The 20,809-nt window shown below is 41.5% G+C and overlaps 1 protein-coding gene and 1 non-coding gene across 4 annotated transcripts in view; one reads left to right on the top strand and one right to left on the bottom strand.

Annotated features, from left to right (window-relative positions):
* Positions 1 to 20,809, top strand: part of chn2 (chimerin 2) — a 367,748-nt gene that overhangs the window by 266,858 nt on the left and 80,081 nt on the right. The window lies entirely within an intron of this gene.
* trnas-aga (transfer RNA serine (anticodon AGA)) lies at positions 20,364 to 20,445 on the bottom strand. The gene has a single exon. It is a non-coding gene; the product is annotated as a tRNA-Ser (tRNA).

The following is a 20,809-nucleotide window of genomic DNA, read 5'->3' as shown; positions in this document are numbered from 1 at the left end:
GTTCATTCGCTCATTCATCTTATTTCTATGCTCACTGGCACGTAGGACTGCGATTAATGATTCCTGATGAAGGGTTCCTGCCCGAAACATCGATTTTCCTGCACCTCGGATGCTGCCTGACCTGCTGTGCTTTTCCAGCACCACACTAATTCTTGTACTGGGATTAATGCTGAGCTTAAGGTCTGAGAGGTTCTGCTTTTCTATTTCTTTCTTAACTGCCTGCACTCTGCATTCAGGACCTATAGTGGCCTTCCTACTCATGTTATTGCCACACCATTGTAAACCTCAACCTATGTATGCTCACTGCTGCCCCCACTCCAAAATAAATGTTCTGCAGCTGCTTCGTGTTATCCTCAACCTTAACGCTATGGAAGTGACATACTATCCTGCAGTCATATCTACATTCACAGGAACATCTAGATGTTTCCCTAACAATTGAATCTCCCATCACATTCTTCTCTCCATTTCATTGCACATCAGTGGTGTTTGGGAACTTATTGTGTGAGTAATTAAAGCCATGGTACCATGCTGCATCACTCTGTGGTGTTTTTGCTTTAGTATCTGAATGTGATCTGTTGCCAATTTGTATATAAAGCAGATCTAACAATTGCAACTGACTAATCTGAAGCATCTGAATTGAATATAAGAACCTCAGTTTAAAATTCCCATCCGGACTTCAAGTTATTTTCTGAAGGTTGAATAATTTTTATTCTTACTTGATACTTTTGGCGTTCCATTGAAAGAGCAAGGAAAGGCTAGTTATAAAGAAATTAATCATGGCATGTGTTCTAAGAAGAAACAGAATTATGTAAAAATAACAGTTATCAGATGTTGCACAATGTTTAGCTATAAAAGTGAGTTAATGTTGTTTAATTAATAACTTTTGTAAAACCATATTTCTCAGTCAATTTGGGAGTGGATTATAACCTTAGTGGTTTTCATATTATAAATCATGACTCAACCAGCAACTGACTGTGTCACTTTATTCAGTTCAGCTCATTAAAGGTACTTGTGTTCTACATAGCCCATTCATTAATAGCTAACTCCTCTGATACGTGAGGTAAAATTGAAATCCTCTCTGCCTTTGAAAATGCCTTTCAAACATCACTAATTATGATTTTTTTTGGTCAGTAAAGTGAGCTGAATGTAAATTATATTTGATGTGTTCATTATGCTCTTCAGTACATTCCTCTGTTTTATATGAAGGTCATCCTTTAAGTGGAAAAATACAAGAGCATGTTTGATGTGGCAATTTGTGGCATTTCTGGTTGATGTAAACCAAAGCTCTGAATATATTTACATAGTTGAGAAATTCAAGTTTATTTTCTAGTAACAGCAAGTAAAATATCTTCTGTTTTGTCATATTACATTGTGTGTTTTCTTTTAACTTTTAAACATTCTAATATTGGTGCTGATTTTCTTTGCTATTCTCCTGTTTAGTAGATGGCATTTATGTTCAAAATATTTCCATAAATAATGGGCTCGGTAATATCTTGTCCTTTTTGCTGGTTGTTGATGTGTATGCCTGAACAGTAAGTCTTGGGAGGTTATTCAACAACTGGATCATCACAGCTTAAGATTTAGCATGTCCTCACTTAATAACTTGCTATGCATAATTTCAGTAGCTGTCAGGGGAGACGAATTCAAAATGGCAACTTTGCCTTGTTTACATCATCCCTCACCTCGTGATGTGGATGTTCCCTTTAATGTTACAGCATCAATGTCAACAACAGCTCTTACTTTACACTGTTGCCCAAAGAAACAGAGATAGTCCTTTGGAAGCATTAAGAAGTGCTGTGTCCTAAAACCTGCATTGGAAGCAGTGGCAGTAACTGATAAAAACACGTCTATTTTGTTATGCCTGTTGCCATGTTGAATTCTTTTTTTCCAGCTATGAGCAGGCAGAGTTTTTCACCACACTGTTTAACACAGTTAACGAGGACAAACCTTGCTAGCCATTTTGGAAAGTCCTTCATAGAGTCATAGAGATGTACAGCACGGAAACAAACCCTTCAGTCCCACTCGTCCATGCCAACCAAGTATTCTAACCTAATCTAGTCCTATTTGCCAGCGCTTGGTCCATATCCCTCTAAACCCTTCCTCTTCACGTACCGATCCAGATGCCTTTTAAATGTTGTAATTGTACCAGCCTCTATCACTTGCTCTGGTAGCTTATTCCACACATGCACCACCTACTGCATGAAAAGGTTGTCCCTTAGGTCCCTTTTAAATTTTTCCCCTCTCCATCTAAACCCTTAACACTATAGCTGCTATTCTATGTTTGGAAAGTTAAAATCCCCTAATAACCACACTATTGTTGCTACAGATAACTGCAATCTCCTTACAAATTTGTTTCTCTATTTCTTGCTGACTTTTGGGCGTCTATAATACAATCCCAATAAGGTGATTATCCCTTCTTATTTCAATCAGGATAAGCCTCTAAGCATGTATGCACACTTATTTGTTGTTGTTAATTCTGTTGAAACGTTTAAATGAAAATATACTCACAATTGAGTGGCTCCGAGGTTCTTGAGTTGAGGAAATTCTGTATGATGACAGCCCTCTGATTGTTTGAGCTGCAGTATTTTGGGATTGTAAGTACTAGCACAGCAGGTACAAGTATTGGGAACCATAAAACAGAAAGTATCCTCTGTCTGTCTGTCTGTCTGTCTGTCATGCATAAAAAACTGAGAAAAATTGAAACAAGAAATTCTAACCTAAAAAAGTTGAATTGAAAAATGACCATTACCCTACAAAAAAACAGTGTCATCCGTTCTAAAACTTAAAAAATTGTCAATTTAACTCACTGTTGAAATTTAGACTCTAGATTGGAATTTTTTACTTGTCTATTTTCTTTTTCCACCCATGTCAAACTCTTTGACTTTTGTCTGTCTTAATTGAGATTTAATGTTTGGGATTTTCAAAGCTATACAATTTAAGTTGCACAGCAGTGGTTTAGAAATCCTTTCTTTTATCTGCTTAAAATTAAGTATGCTGCAGTAAAGTTACCTTCTGTTATAGTCAAAACTGCTTGTGAATTGTTTTTGGCTTGAATAGCAATCTGTCAGGCAAGTTGATCATTTTGGTCACCATGTTGGGATATCAATATTTTGTGGTGACTTGTGGAACAATAGGGCACAAATATCAGCATTCCCAGTTCAGTCGTAACAATGTTTGACATGAAATGAGAGTGCAGGAAGGCTTCTATGGCGAATAAATAATGGAACAGACCAGTTGAACTGAATGTGAGAAAGTGAGGACTGCAGATGCTGGAGATCAGAGTTGAAGAGTGTGGTGCTGGAAAAGCACAGCCAGTCAGGCAGCAACTGAGGAAGAGCTTATGCTCGAAACGTCAATTCTCCTGCTCCTCGGATGCTGCCTGACCAGATGTGCTCTTCCAGCAGCACACTGTATGAAGTTGAGCCTTATGGCCTGTTTCTGTGCTATAAAATTATAACAATTTGTACCATAGCACCACCCTATGGCTAAAAGCTGTAAGTGCTTGCAAACAGGAAGCATAATTAAAAACTGTTAAAAATCACATAACACCAGGTTATAGTCCAACAGGTTTATTTGGAAACGCTAGCTTTCGGAGCACTGCTCCTTCATCCTGTGGTTGTGGAGTATAAGATCGTAAGACAGAATTTATAGCAAAAGTTTACAGTGTGATGTAACTGAAATTCTATATTGAAAAAAGACCTGGATTGTTTGTTAAGTTGCTCATCTTTTAGAATGAACATGTTGGTTTCCGTTCTTTCATATGTAAATTGCAGAACATTTAAAAGTTACATTCTCAAGTGAACTTTCACAATTGGGGTCACGTCGGCCCAGATAATACATTTAAGGTGTGAGATGCCCTGTGAGGGACTCTGTGCCAGAATGGTCAGACTGATTCATGCAATTTTGAGCAAAATAAAATGTAATTCTGCAAGTAAAAATTCACCTCACAAATGTGTGTATATGTATATGTGTGTGTGTGTGTGTGTGTGTGTGTGTGTAGGGGGGGGTGGGGGAGTTTGAGTGTCTTTGAGAGAGTGTGCGCGAGTATAAAGGGGTATAAGTCTGTGAGAGGATGCATGTGTGAGTTTAGGAGTGTATGTGTGAGCATATGAGAGAGAGTCTGTGTTTATGGGTCTGTAGGAGTGTGCGTGTGTCTGTCGGACTCTGTGCAGGACCTCCAACCAATACTATACACCATGTACATTGAAAACATTTTCTTCATGTGGACCCATGGTGAGGAGTCACTGAAACAACTACACAGTGATATTAACCAGTTTCATCCCACTATCAAACTCACCATGGACTACTTTCTACTATCTGTCTCATTCTTGGACACCTGCATCTCCACCAAGAATGGGCATCTCAGCACCTCACTTTACTGCAAACCCACGGATAACTTTACAATGCTACACTTCTCCAGCTTCCACCTGAAACATATTAAAACAGCCATCTCCTGTGGACAAGCCCTACACATACACAGGATCTATTCAGATGAGGAATGTGACAGGCACCTGGAAGTACTCAGGGATGCCCTCATAAGAACTGAGTATGATGCTCAACTCATTGACCACATGTTCCGATGTGCCACAGTGAGGAACTGTAATGACCTCCTCAGGAGACAGACACGTGCTGCAACCGACAGGGGACCCTTCGTTGTTCAGTACTTCCCAGGAGCTGAAAAACTACACCATGTTCTTTGTGACCTGCAACACATTATCAATGAGGATGAGCACCTCACCAAGACCTTCCCCACACCTCCACTGCTTGCCTTTAAACAACCACCGAACCTCAAACAGATCATTGTTCGTAACAAACTGCCCGGTTTTCAGGACAACACCATACAACCCTGTCACAGTAGGGCCCTGCAAGACGTGTCGGAGTGTGGACATGGACACCACCATTACACTTGGGGAGACACCTCCCACCATGTACGTGGCAGGTACTCCTACGACTCAGCCAATGTTGTCTATCTCATACGCTGCAGGCACGGATGCCCGGAGGCATGGTACATTGGGGGAACCGAGCAAAGGCTACGACAATGGATGAATGGGCACCGCACAACAATCAACAGACAGGAGTGTTCTCCGACTGGGACGGAACACTTCAGCGGTCTAGGTCATTCAATCTCGGACCTTCGGTGACCATCCTCCAAGGTGGACTTCAGGACCAGCAACAATGGAAAGTGGCCGAGCAGAGTCTGATAGTCAAGTTCGGTAGCCATGGGGATGGCCTTAACTGGGACCTTGGGTTCATGTCACACTACAGGTGACCCCATTGCACTATACACATAGACGTCCCTATACACATTCTCACACTCCTATACACACTCACACATACTCTCCTACATACATACACACACACACACACACACACACACTCTCCTACAGACCCATACACTCATGCAGACCTTCTCCAATACGCTCTCACATACACTCCCACACTCTCACATGCATCTTCTCACAGACACTCATAACCCATGTGGGCGGCATGGTGGCATGTGGGCGGCACGGTGGCACAGTGGTTAGCACTGCTGCCTCACAGCGCCAGAGACCCAGGTTCAGTTCCCGCCTCAGGCGACTGACTGTGTGGAGTTTGCATGTTCTCCCTGTGTCTGCGTGGGTTTCCTACGGGTGCTCCGGTTTCCTCCCACAGTCCAAAGATGTGCAGGTCAGGTGAATTGGCCATGCTAAATTGCCCGTAGTGTTAGGTAAGGGGTAAATGTAGGGGTATGGGTGGGTTGCGCTTCGGCAGGTCTGTGTGGACTTGTTGGGCCGAAGGGCCTGTTTCCACACTGTAATGAAATCTAAATCTAATCTAAACCCCTGCCCTCTTTCCCCCAATGCACACATACACATATAGGTTTGAGACATTTTACTTTGCTCAAAAGCTGCATGAATCCATGTAAGACTCTGTAAATCCATTTTTTTTTAGATTAGAATCAGTCTGACCATTGTGGCACAGACCGTCTCACACAGGACAGCTCACACCTTCAATGCATTATCTGGGCCAACATGACACCAATTGTTAAAGTTTAATTGAGAATGTACATATGAAAGAACTGAAACCAATCTATTCATTCTAAAAGATGAGAGACTTAACAAACAATCCAGGTCTTATTAAATATTCATTTTCAGTTACATCACACTTGCTAAATTCTGTGTCTTATGATATGATACTCCACAACCACCTGATGAAGGAGCGACGCTCCGAAAGCTAGTGCTTCCAAATAAACCTGTTGGACTATAACCTGGTGTTGTGTGATTTTTAACTTTGTACACACCAGCCCTACACAGGCATCTCCCAATCTTAAAAAACTGTTGATTACTCCGGCCTTTTTCACTATCTAACAGGCTTATCTATCAATTAGACTATCTGGGTTTGTTTTATATGAATTCAGAAGTAAAGCAATTACATTGGAAGTTGTTACCACCATTCCATTCAGCAGGTTAAAATAAATAACAACACTGTTATCTGAGTTTGTTATAAACAGGAATAAAATCTATGAATAAAGACAAGGGGCTGGAGCAATTCAACCAAGTCAGGCAGCATCTATAGAGAAAAATTGAGTTAATGTTTTTATTTAACCCTTTCCTCACCAGCACCAAAATAAGTGTTTAGTTCAAAGTTTGGGAGAAGATTTGTAGCTCGGGTGCTCGTTGTTGTGGTTCTGTTCGCCGAGCTGGGAATTTGTCTTGCAAACGTTTCGTCCCCTGTCTCGGTGACATCCTCAGTGCTTGGGAGCCTCCTGTGAAGCGCTTCTGTGCTGTTTCCTCCGGCATTTATAGTGGCCTGTCTCTGCTGCTTCCAGTTGTCAGTTCCAGCTGTCCGCCGTAGTGGCCGGTATTTACAGGAAAGCCACACACACAGACCAAGTCCTAAACTATGAAAGCAACCACCCCAACACACACAAACAAAGTTGCATCAAGACACTGTTCAAAAGGGCCACAACACACTGCAGTACACCAGAACTGCAAAAAGAGGAAGAGGAACACCTATACAAGGTGTTCGCCAAAAACAGATACCCGCGCAATTTCATCAATAGATGCCTAAGGGAAAGACAATGGAACGAGGACATGCTGCAACCCAAAGGACTAGCCACACTACCATACATCAGGAGCATTTCCGAACAGACAGCCAGACTACTGCGACCACTAGGACTCATAACAGCACACAAACCAACAGCCACTCTCAGACAACAACTCACCAGAACGAAGGACCCGATACCCAACATGAGCAAAACCAATGTAGCATACAAAATCCCATGCAAGGACTGCACAAAACACTACATAGGACAAACAGGAAGACAGCTAACGATCCGTATCCATGAACACCAACTAGCCACGAAACGACACGACCAGCTATCCTTAGTAGCCACACACACAGATGACAAGCAGCATAAATTCAACTGAGACAACACTACTATTATAGGGCAAGCCAAACAGAGAACAGCCAGGGAATTCCTAGAGACATGGCACTCAATCCACAGACTCTATCAACAAACACATCGACCTGGACCCAATATACCGGCCACTACAGCGGACAGCTTGAACTGACAACCGGAAGCGGCAAAGACAGGCCACTATAAATGCCGGAGGAAACAGCACAGAAGTGCTTCAGAGGAGGCTCCCAAGCACTGAGGATGTCACCTAGACAGGGGACGAAATGTTTGCAACACAAATTCCCAGCTCGGCGAACAGAACCACAACAATAAGTGCTTAGTGTTTCTCATCAAGTTCTAAAGAGGTATGTTACTGACAGTAACAGAATTACAGCAAACCTAGAGCTACTGATCAACCCAGAAGATCCCCCAAAAACCAGACATTTACAGGGATGTCAGAGTGCAGTGCAGACTGGTTAAAGTCTCCAGAGATTTTGCCTCAATTGTTTGGTCACATTATAAGCTCTCTGGTCCTTACTCTCCATCACTCCACATTTATTCCCATACCCACACCTCTATGCCATTTTGTGACTCCCTAGGCCCCATGTCAACACAGTGCCACTAACACCCATACCTTGTAGCCCTTTGTACCCTCTCTGCAAACCCATTCATTTAGTATACATACACTCAAAAGCAATGAGCTGTAGAATAAGAATGGCATATGTTAAAATTCTTGAAAAGCAAACACCCCTTCACAATCATTGGGGATAAAAAGCTGGCATTCCATCAATTATTCATCAAAAGTGTTTAGTTTGTAATTCAGAGGCCCAGGCTAATATTCTGTGAAGATGGGATTAAATCATAAGAAATAGGGACAGGAGTAGGCTGTTCAGCCTCTCAAGTCTGCTCTGCCATTTAATAGGATCATAACTGATCCATCAGTCCTCACATCCACTTTACTGCCCTTTCCCCATATCCCTGGATTTTCCTACTGATCAAGAATCTATCTGCCTCAGCCTTAAATATATAGAAGGATTCTGCAACCAAAGCTCTCTGTGGTAATGAGTTCCAAAGACACCCAACCTACTGAGAGAAGGAGTTCCTCCTCATCTTAATTTTTAATTGGCAACAATTTTTTCTGAGTCTATACCCTCTGGTGTCAGACCTTTCCAGTAGGGGAAACATTTAACCTGTCAAACCCCTTAAGAATCCTGCAATGAGATCTCCAGTGTGCATCGTCTACAAGATGCGCTGCAGTGACTCACCCAGAATTCTTCCACAGCACCACCTTAATCCAGATCCTCTACCATCTGAAGGATAAGGGTCGTAAATGCATGTGAACACCACCATTTGCAAATGCTCCTCCTGAGTCTCACACATCCTGACTTGGAACGATGTCAGCTTTCCTTTAGTATTGATGGGTCAAAACCCTGGAACTCTCTTCTTTAAAAGCATATGGCTGTACCTACACCCCAGAAACTGCAGGAACTGAAGAAGGCAATTCACTTCCAACTTTTCCAGAGCAAATAGAGATGGGCAATGTACACTGTCCGAGCCAATGACACCTACATTCTGTGGACAAATAAGAAAGAAACAATGCTCTACCCATGTCTTAATTTTATGCAAAATTTTATGATTTTAATAACCTTGATAATGCAATGTTCAATTTTCATCATTTGACTTCTGTATCTGAGACTTCCACTTATGAAAACAAAGTCTGGACAATCCACATAGAATATCCAAAAAGAACCAGCTGCCTCGATATTCACGGTTTTAATAACGAGCACTAAAATTCAATGAAGTACCAAGAAAATTGCACCTCTTGTTTTACTCACATTTGTACCATGACATGGCATGTTGGAGTTGAAGGGTTACCAGAATAGTGTTCCATTTGGAAAAGAAAATGGAGCTAAAGTGGGAATACACAAACGAGGAACAAGTCGAAAGAAAACTTCAGAGGCTGAATATATCAAAGATACAGAAAGCTCCTCTCTCCCAATTTCAGTCATTGCAAACTTGGGGTGGAGAAAAATCAACTTGGAAGAATGTCAGTTGACTTGAGAAATGAAAAGGTATTTATAAGCTATTTGTTCCTGAGCAAATAGTACAGTAGCTTAGCAGTTGGGACTTGGATTTTACTCCTACAATTCAGATTCAGAAAAACTTTAAGTTGCAACTGCCTTTGTCATCTGGTTTGTGCTAACACTAAAGAACTGAACTGGACCGGGTGTATTAACACTCTGGTTACAAGAGCAGGTCAGAGTCTAAGGATTATGTGCGGGTACCTCGTCTGTCCAATTGCTGTCTTGCATTGCATCTTGTAGATGGTGCACACTGCCATCACTGTGCATCAGTGGTGAAGGGAGTGAATGTTCAGGGCTGTCGATGGGGCGTCAGTCTGTTTTGACATGGATAGTGGTGAGCTTCTCTAGTGTTGGTGGTGTCACAGCCCTGAGACCAACTGATTTGTAAGCTTATTACCTGTGTTTAAAGTATGATTAGATTAGATTCCCTACAGTATGGAGACAGGCCCTTCAGCCCAACAAGTCCACACTGAGCCTCCAAAGAGTAACCCACCCAGACCCATTCCCCATATTTACCCCTGACTAACGCACCTAACACTATGGGCAATTTACCATGGCCAAGTCACCTGACCTGCACATCTTTGGATTGTGGGTGGAAACCCATGCAGACACAGGGAAAATGTGCAAACTCCACACAGACAGTCACCTGAGATAGGAATTGAACCTGGATCCCTGGTGCAGTGAGGCTGCAGTGCTAACCACTGAGTCACTGCGCCGCCCTGTGTTGCCACATTTTATGATTCCATTAGGTAACAAAATTCCATTCTCTTCCACTCAAGAAAACATTAGAATTAGTTCATCTTCCATTTTGACCTGTTCAACAAAATCTAATCAAAATATAGTAGCTATAGCTACCTGCTATTTTGCCTCACTGAGGTAACACATTGGAAATCAAGCTTTTCTATTCACAGACTCATCACAGAAGTTAAGTTAATCAAAATATGCAGTGTTATCCATTTACTTATCAGAGCCAGGCTAACAGACAAAGCGGATTAGGTTTCTGTACTTAACGAAAATGACTATTTACTATAAATAAATAAATTCTAACCACAAGTAAACAGTGGTGAAGTGTTGACATAAAACATACAGATCAAATCTCTAACTCCATGCTAAGCAACACCCCTGTGTATGCTATAATTTATTTGTCTTCCATGCAAACCTCTGTGGTCCATATGCAGCAGCGAGTGCTGGAACAGGAAGTTGATGCTGCAATCTGTGTTGGCATGGTGATCGCCACATGCCGAACATTGGAGTGGCACAGTTTAGAGGAAGCATTGCATGCGCCACCTCCACCTCCCTACGTGGACATGTAGATAGGCTCAGACAGGCAAAAGGAAAACATTGGTGTTATGGGTGAAAAGGGAAGCAGTTCAGTGGCCCAAGTCAACAACATTTGCTGACATATTCCTTATGCTTGCCAGGATTTTCTGTTCCTTGGTCTCCTCTTTTCACTTCCTCACAGGAGGCCTCAGCGATTCGTACATAAACTGCAAAGTTTCTTAGTACCTGGCTAATGGTGGCAGCTAAGGCAACTGCTGAGGGAAAACAAACAGGCTTTGCTTCAAACTTTAAGCTTTTTACTGGAGAGAAAGAAACATCATCTTGGCCTTGCAGCAACCAGAAAGCTTCAGCCAATACTATGCACACCCACCATTTGTTCAGGTACCCAAGAGCCAATTGATAGATATTGTCAGGTTCATGACCTTTATCATCTACAACTGGCCACAACACCAATCAGCAAACTGTTGCCAGCTGGAAACACTTTATACATACCTACTGGGGCCAACCCATCTGCAAGCAGACACCCCAACTGCTTGAATAAAGCAACAGTGTGAACATCATTTATAATGAGTTTTAATAACTTGCCTTTTATAAGTATTTCTTTCTTGATCTTTTGATGTAAAACAGATATTTTTCCATTTTAGTCCACAATCAAAAACCCCACAAAAAACCTTTGATATATGAATGAACGATTTACTGTCATATGTATCTTGAGGATAGAGTGAAAAGTGTTTTGTCACCACAATCCAGCGCCATTTTGAGTGTCAGACAAAAGGATAAAAAGATATTACTCAAAAAAGAGTTTATCTTTTGTTCAGATTGTGGTCTCAAGCACATTCCATGAAAAAAAAGGAAGACATTGTAAGAAAATATGTTGTGCCTGACCAAAAGGGAGCTCTGGTAGACGGGTAGACTAGTGGTGGCTTGGGTATGGTTGGACCAATGGTGGTTTGGGGTGTACAGGTGGACCAATGATGGTTTGGGGTGTACAGGTGGACCAGTGGTGGTTTGGGGTGTACAGGTGGACCAGTGGTGGTTTGGGGTGTACAGGTGGACCAGTGGTGGTTTGGGGTGTACAGGTGGACCAGTGGTGGTTTGGGGTGTACAGGTGGACCATAGTGCTTTGGGGGTACATGTGAATGAAACAGGTGGACCAATGGTAGTTGGACAAATGGCACTTTTGGGACAGGTAGATCAATGGTAGTTTGAGTACAGGTGGGTCAATGATGGTTTTGGTGCATGGGGGAGCAATGGTAATTGGACATAGGTGTTTATGAAGTGGATGAGTTGCTAATCAAATGGATTGATTTGACCTAGATGGTGTGAAGCCTTGAGTGTTGTTGGAGCTGTATTTTTTCCAGTGAACTGTTTGACTTGCCTCACAGTCCAATTTGCTGAAAAAAAAGAAGTCCCTCAACTTTCAGAAGGATGTACAGCACCAAGAAACGAAATGCGGAACATTTGTAGCTTGCACGTCAGATTTAGAAAACTGATAACTGGAGAAGTGTGTGGGTTGAATGCCAAAAAAAGAAATTTTGTGGCAGGACTGTTCATGTTAATGGTATCCATCATGCAGCTCACCTTTGAAGCAAGGCATTTTCATTACCTGAGGCCTCTGATTATTTTTGACTTTGTGAATCAAATTTCCAAACTTCAAATGTACTGCATCATATCAATTACCTTTGAGTGTCTCACTCAGATCGCAGTTATTGTCTTGTTCCTATTCATCTGGAAGAATATATTCTTGGAGTAGCAGGCTACATCATTTGGATATTCTCATGTGAGTTTGTACAGATTAGCCTCCTGAGTTTGTCACTGTCTAATCCAGCTTGGTCCCCAAAGGGAGTGCAGGTGTTGGAATGGTTTGGGCTCATCATGCATCTGCTTTCGCACATTTTCTGTTTGGTTTTTGTCACTGCACATGCAATTGACTTACACAAAATCATCAGGAACACTGATGGTCCCATGAAAACCAAGCGGAAGACTCCACCAAAGCTTAAATTTGCAAGGGTCAAGGAGCTGGGTGTGTAATCATGCCCCACAGTCTGTATTGTCAAGTCACATTCCTTCTATGACAAAGAAATGTTTCCCCAAGTCATATTGGGCTTCCTCCAGACAGTCGTCCCACAGACAGTGATGGCCAGGTCCACTCCTTTCTGTTGAAAGTTGACCCAATGGCATTCTTACAGAAAGATTAAATCTGCAATTACAACTCCTGTCCAGGATTTTAACCTATGGTGGATTATTGGGATGCTTATTAAATATGTTTAAATAAAGATGTATATTATATATTTTACAGCACTCTCCAAAACGATAAGGGTACAATATATTTTTGTTGTTTTCTAAAATACTGTACTGATTCAAACATTTGCATATAACTTCAGTTGGTTCTAAAGATTAATTGTACCCCTTTTTAAAAAATAAAGTACAGTTAATAATTATTATTAAAAGGTTAACATTTTACGAAAAATGCAGATAAATGTGAGGTGGTTTGCTTTGGGAAGAATAACAGGAAGGCAGAGTACTGGGTCAAAGGAAAGATTTTTGGCAGTGTGGATGTGCAGAGGGATCTTGGTGTCCATGTTCATAGATCCCTGAAAGTTGCCAGTGCTGTTAAGAAGGCATATGGTGTGTTAGGTTTTATTGGTAAAGGGATTAAGTTCCGGATGTGATGTCATGCTGCAGCTGTACAAAATGCTAGTGCAGTCTCACTTGGAATATTGTGTACAGTTCTGGTTGCCCCATTACAGGAAGCATGTGGAAGTATTAGATACGGTGCAGAGGAGATTTACCAGGATGTTGCCTGGTCTGAAGGGAAGGTCTTATGAGGAAATGCTGAGAGACTTGGGTCTGTTCTCATTGGAGAGAAGGAGGCTAAGAGGAAATCTAATAGATACATACAAGATGATCAGAGGATTAGATAGGAGGGACAGTAAGAGTCTTTTTCCTTTTTTGAGGGTGTTGGCTTGTACGAGGGGGCATAGCTGCAAATTGAGGGATGATATCTATAAGATAGATGTCAGAGGCAGGTTATTTATTCAGAGTGGTAAGGGTGTGGAATGTCCTGCATGCCAATGTATTAAACTCAACCACATTAGCGGCATTTAAACAGTCTTTGGATAAGCATTTGGATGATGATGGGATAGTGTAGGGGAATGGGCTTAGATGGGTTCACAGGTCAGCACAGCATCAAGGGCCGAAGGGCCTGTTCTGCGCTGTAATGTTCTATCTTCTGTGTTAAAAGAGGGGAACCTCTTCACCTGGCCTGAACGTAATAAACTCTGAGACATTGCCAAAAGAGATGATAGGAAATATAATCTGGTACACCACATAAAGATTCCAACTAAGTAAAATGGCCAATCCTATTTAGGATTCCTGCAAAGCTGATCTTTTTAAAAGTCTCAGCTAAGGGAATCGTGACTTCAAAATTTCCTCCTTCCAGTGTTAGATGGCTGTGGGGCTGTTGTGATTTACAAGGATATATTCCCCTCTGACTATTCACATAATGAATGACAGACCTTTCCACCTAAAAATAATTCTATTCATTGATTTTTCCTTAGCAGTTCCACACATGCCATGTTACTATATGGTTCATTAATTCAGTACATCATCTATTCTTGGGCAAAGAAAGGTCATCTGTTGGCATAGTGTGTATAAGGTGCCTTAGGGCTGGATAGGAGATCATGAGTTGGTATTGGTAAGATCTTTTGCATTTGTGTTTCAAAAGGTTCCCAGACTGAGGCTTATAGCTCCCTGAGATCTAACAGCTGTGCCTGATGGGGAATGCAGTTTGACCCCATGAAAATCTTTAGGAGGCTAGGATGCTTACCACTGCAAGCAGGCTCACTACCTGCACTCTTAATCCTCATTAGTGAAATTTGTGAGCTCAGGAAATGGGAATCCTGGAATTGGGTCACCTGTCAATTTTTAAAGAGCTTAGGAGTTCTCCTGATGCTGAGAAAATATGGGTGATGCTCTTGAATATTGTGGGTGAATTTTCAAGTGGATTACAATCACATTAGTTATAAACTGGGGCTGCAATTTGTTGCAACAGGACATGTAATACTTCTTGCTGCTGGTTAGACTTGACCTTGCACACTTAGATTTTTACATCTTTGTTGCAAGTTGCTGAAACTGGATACAGATAATTTTGCAGAGAGCGAAACTGGAGATCTGCATGAGCAAGTCAACTTGTTGAAGCCTTGTGAAATTAACAGTACAATGAATAAGATGGAAATTTAAATTAGTTGTGTTTGAATGGATGAATTCAGTGTCTAAAATCAATTATAAAAAAGGAGTAAAAGATTGCATTACAAGAGAGGATCAGTGGGAATATAAAGGAAAGCTTACAAATGTATTTTGTTGAATAATTAATATCTCTGATAACAATTAAAACTTATAGGAATGAGACACTGCACTCAGCAGAGTTAGTTTTCAGTGCCAGAGAGGGTACTTGACATAAATGAACACTTTCACAGGTTGTGGAAAGGTACTTAAACTGAAATGGAAAATCTTAACTTTCTGCACTGAGTTTGTACTGACTCATATCTAGTGCCCAACTTTGTGCTGTTCAGTGTATTCCACTTAGAGTCATAGAGACGTACAGCACGGAAACAAACCCTTCAGTCCAACCCGTCCAGGCCTACCACATATCCAAAGTTAATCTAATCCATTTAACAGCACTTGGCCCATATCCCTCTTAAACCCTTCCTATTCATATACCCATGCAGATGCCTTTTAAATGTTGCAATTATACCAGCCTCCACCACTTCCTCTGACAGCTCATTCTATATATGTACCACCCTCTGTGTGAAAAAGTTGCCCCATAGGTCTCTTTTATACCTTTCCCCTCTCACCCTAAGCCTATGCCCTCTAGTTCTGGACTTGCCCCATCCTTGAGAAAAGACCTTGCCTATTTACCCTATCAATGTCACTCATCATTTTATAAACCTGTATGAGGTCACCCCTCAGCCTCCGAAGCTCCAGAGAAAACAGCCCCAGCCTATTCAACATTTCCCTATAGCTCAAATCCTCCAACCCTGGCAACATCCTTGTAAATCTTTTTTGAACCCTTCCTTGTGAGGAACATAGTGAAGTAATATTTTTGTGAAGTGAATGGCAAAGTGATTTTACTTTGCAACTGTTCTGGTGACTCAATGTTAACTCTGCTTTCTCTTCCCCGATGCTGCCAACCTGCTGAGTTTCTCCAGCAATTTATGTTTTTGATATACATTAGTGAGCTTGATGTTGGTACGCAGGGGATAATTTTAAAATTGGGAGGTGACAAGGAATTTGAAAGAATTGTGAACTGAGAGGAGGACAGTGTAGACCTACAGAAGGACATAGACAAGTTGGTTTATTGGACAGATTAGTGATTGATGAGGTTCAATGCAAAGAAGTATGCAGTGATGCATTTTGGTTAAGAGAACACTGAAACTATAAAATAGGCAATACAAGTCTATAAGGTTCAATTCCAGCCTCGGGCAACTGTCTGTGTGGAGTTTGTACATTCTCCCTGTGTCTGCATGGGTTTCCTCTGGGTGCTCCAGTTTCCTCCCACAGTCCAAAGACCTGCAGGTCAGGTGAATTGGCCATGTTAAATTGCCCATAGTGTTAGGTGCATTAGTCAGAGGGAAATGGGTCTGGGTGGGTTACTCTTCGGAGGTTCGGTGTGAACTGGTTGGGTTGAAGGGCCTGTTTCCACACTAGGGAATCTAATCTGTATCAGATTATTGAACATGACAGGACAAATGGAGAGAGCAGTTAATAAAGCATAGTGCAAGCTTTATTAACAGGGCCATAGAATACAAGACCAAGGAGGTGATAATGAATTTGTACAAGATACCTGTTAGACTTCAGCTGGAGTATTCTGAACAGTTCTGCATTAAAGGAATGATGTACACAGCTTGGAGAGAATACAAAGTGATTTACAAGAATGGTTACAGAGATCAGAAACTTCAGTTATGAGGATAGATTGAAGAAATTGGGACTGTTCTTTTTGGAAGGGGGAAAAGAAAGAGGAGATGTGACAGAGATTTTCAAAATCATGAATGGGCTGGATAGAATGAATAAGCAGACACCGTTCCTGCTTTTAAGGGGAACAAGAATGAGGGTGCAGAGACTGAGTGATTTACAAAAGGAGCAGTGTGATGTGAGGAAAAAGAGTTCACACAGCGAGTGCTTAAGGGATGGAATGCAGTATCTGGAAGTTGGTGGAGACATTGAAAAGGGCATGGATGACTATTTGAATTGAAATAGTATGCGAGGATATATGGGAGAAAAAGAAGGTTGGCATTAGGTGATGCCTACTTGAAGAACTGACCCAGACGCAATGGGCAGAATAGCCTCTTACACCATAATAATTCAATTACTCTGGGACAAATAATAATTATCCAATGATTACAAAACCTGACTATACCAACAATAAATACTAACACTGCGCTACAATCTGAAGAACTGAAATTAAATGACTTGCAATGTGCATTGATAGATCTTCAAATGGTAAATATTTTTCAAATGTGATCTGTGTCTGTCAAAAATACAGACTATTGAAATAATATAAAAGCTGTGAAATTTAAATAGTGGTTCTGTATGAGGTATTATTTGCCATTTGTTTGTGTTTGCCAACTTTACATTTCCTGATTCTTAGATTCTCACCCATAAAATCACAACTTTTATGGTACTTCAACATTTTTGCTCGAGTGTAGGGGATATGTGTTGAAAGGGTAATCTTTTCCCTGAACCTTTCCTCTTCTCTCAAAGCTGCCAGGTTCCCCGAGACTTGAGAAGCGTGGCCACCTTCTGTAACACGTATAGAGTGAATTGAATGTAAAACTGGGCATGAAGAATTTACAGAATCAACTTTCTGACACCCATCCTAGCCCTCACATGTGCACCAATATGTGATTACTTGTGAAAATTCCTCCCTAGCATCTCGTGATGCAGTTATTAACTGAAAAACACATGATTGGCCTGCACGCCAGGACAGTGCAAGGTTGGCTATGGTTGACTTTGCACATCTCTACAGTTCAGTTTTGAAGCTTCTGAATTATGTATAAATCTTGAGCCCATCAGTGATGGTTTCATCCTAGCTTCACAGGAAGGATGCAAAATTTGTGATTGTGTTCTCTCTCATTAAACACTGCAACTTTTAAATGTAATTTGAAGATGCCAATAATTAATAGGGGTCAATAATGATAAAACATGATTAACTGCTGCAATTTTATGGTAACTTTTCTGCATGATTAGAGTTTATATTACAGTGTGCTGTTCCAATATATACGGAGGACCAGACATTTAATATCAGTTCTGCCATAAAATAACATTTGTCAATATTTGTGGTATATAATAATCTTTTTCTCCATCACAAAAATGGTAGCTCAGTGACTCACAGCACCAGGGAGTTGGGTTCCATTCCAGACTTGGGTGACTGTCTGTGTGCATTTGCATGTTCTCCCTGTGTCTGCATAGGTTTCTGCTGGGTGCTCTGGTTTCCTCCCACAGTTCAAAGATGTGCAGTTTAGGGTGGATTGGCCATGCTACATTGTCTTGTAGTGTCCAAGGCTATGCAGGCTAGATGGATTAGCCATGGGCAATAAAGGGTTACAGGGATAGAGTAAGGGAGTCGGTCTGAATGTGATACTCTTTGGAGGATCAGTGCAGAGTCAATTGGCCAAATGGCCTCTTTCCACACTGTAGGGATTCTATCATTCTAAGAAAAATGCAAGTGTTGCTGGAGAAAAGCAGAGTTAACATTCCAGAGATCCTTCTTTAGAATATATGAGAGCCAGGAAAAAGTGGTACATATGCTAAGACAGGGAGTGGGACTGGTAGGGGGTAAGGGAGTAAGAGATACGTGAAGCTGGAGCCCAGAGGTAGAGAAAGACATTTAGGCAGACAAAGCGGTGTATAATGTAAGCAAGGGAGAAAGAAGAGCTGCTCATATGGACCAGGAGTAGGTGAAAATGGGTTGGCAGTGCTGAAAGCAGCCTATGTGATAACAAGGCCTGGAGTGTGGGGGTGGAAAGGACATGGAAAAAGGTGTTCAGGCCCTAAAACTGTCAAATTTGATACCGAGTACTGAAGGTTGTGGAAAATGAGATACTGTTTTTACAGCCCTCTACGCAAAAGACAAATATTGGTCAGGGAACACAGTGGTATGTTGAAGTAGCAGGCAATTGGAAGCTCTGGTTCATTCTTGCTGACAAAATATAGGTACAAAACCTAAGTACCTTTTCCCAGCTACCATCAGTTCTGAAGAAAGGTGGCTGGACCTGAAACTTTAACACTCTCTTTCTCCATCCACAGATAGAACATAGAACTATACAGCACCAGGAATGGGCCTTTCTGCCTACGATATTGTGCCAAACATGATGCCACATTAAACTGATACTTTCTGCCTGCCCTTGGTCCACATCCTTCCATTACTTGCACATTTGTGTGCTTATCTAAAAATCGCTTAGATGCCCTGATCATTTCGCCTCCACTGGCATCCCTGGTAGCATGTTCTAGACCCCTACCACTCTTGTGTGTAAAAAAGAAAATGCCCCTCACATGTCCTTTTGAACTTCCCCTTCTCACCCTAATATGCATGCCCCCAGTTATTAAACATTTTAATTCTGGGAGAGAGATTCTGACCTTCAATCCTATCTCTGCATCTCATAATTTTATACACTTTATCAAGTTTCCCCTCAGCCTCTGCCGCTCCAGAGAAAATAACCCAAGTTTTTCTGGCCTCCCTATTATAGCTTATACTCTTTAATCCAGTCAGCATCCTGGTAAACCTCTTCTGCACCCTCTCCAAAGCCTCCACATCCTTCTTGTAATGAGGCGAACAGAATTGAATGAAGTACTCTTAAGAGTGCCATACACCTTTATCATCCTGTTTACTTGTGTGGCCATTTTGAGGGAGATATGGACTTGAACCCCAAGATCCCTCTGTATACCAATGCTGTTTAGGGTCCTACCATTAACTGTACACTTTTCCTTAACATTTGATCTCACTTACCTGGATTTAACTCCATCTGCCATTTCATCGCCCATAGCTACAACTAATTTATATCCCACTGTATCCTTTAACACTATCCAAACTCCACCGATCTTTGTATCATCTGCAAACTTACTAACTCATTCATCTACATTTTCATCCAAGTCATTTATATATTTCACCTTGAGTGGTCCTACTTTCTCCCTAGTTATCCTTTTAGATTAGATTAGATTACTTACAGTGTGGAAACAGGCCCTTCAGCCCAACAAGTCCACACCGCCCCGCCGAAGCGCAACCCACCCATACCCCTACATCTACCCCTTACCTAACACTACGGGCAATTTAGCATGGCCAATTCACCTGACCTGCACATCTTTGGAGTGTGGGAGGAAACCGGAGCACACACGGGGAGAACGTGCAAACTCCATACAGGCAGCAGCGGGAATTGAACCCAGGTCTCTGGCGCTGTGAGGCAGCAGTGCTTAACCACTGTGCCACCGTGCCGCCCATAAATGTGGAACATTTCTGATGAAGAACTCTATTTTCCCCATTCTAATCAAATTACAGTCCTGGTTTGCCAAATAGGCTTTCTGAACTTTGAGCGGAAATTGTTCTAGCAGGGAAGCATTCATAACGTAGTCAGCAAGATTCGAACCTACGTGGGGAAACCCCAATGGATTTCTAATCCATCGCCTTAACCACTCTGCCATGACTACAGACCTCTTATTTTTAATGTTGTATAGAATGCCTTGGGATTTTGTTAACCCTAGTTGCCAAAGTCATTTCATGGCCCCTTCATGTTCTCCTAATTCCCTGCTTGAGTTTTTTCCTGCTTTTTTTTATATCCCTCATGGGCATTTCCTAAATGCTGCCAGATCTGAGTTTCTCTTTCAATTTCAATTTTTTTTTAGATTTCACGCATGCGCAGTTCTTTATTTTGTTTGTCTGTATCTCCATGTTCACTTCCCTAATTCCAATTAAGAATGAATGTTCTTAATTTGGTGGATGTGATCAAATATTTTTATTTGTTGCCACAATATTCATTGTGCATTCATACCAAAATAATCTGTATGCTATAGT

This window comes from Chiloscyllium punctatum, chromosome 8 (assembly GCF_047496795.1).
Source record: "Chiloscyllium punctatum isolate Juve2018m chromosome 8, sChiPun1.3, whole genome shotgun sequence".
NCBI lineage: Eukaryota > Metazoa > Chordata > Chondrichthyes > Orectolobiformes > Hemiscylliidae > Chiloscyllium > Chiloscyllium punctatum.
This window is presented reverse-complemented; position numbering and strand designations above follow the sequence as displayed.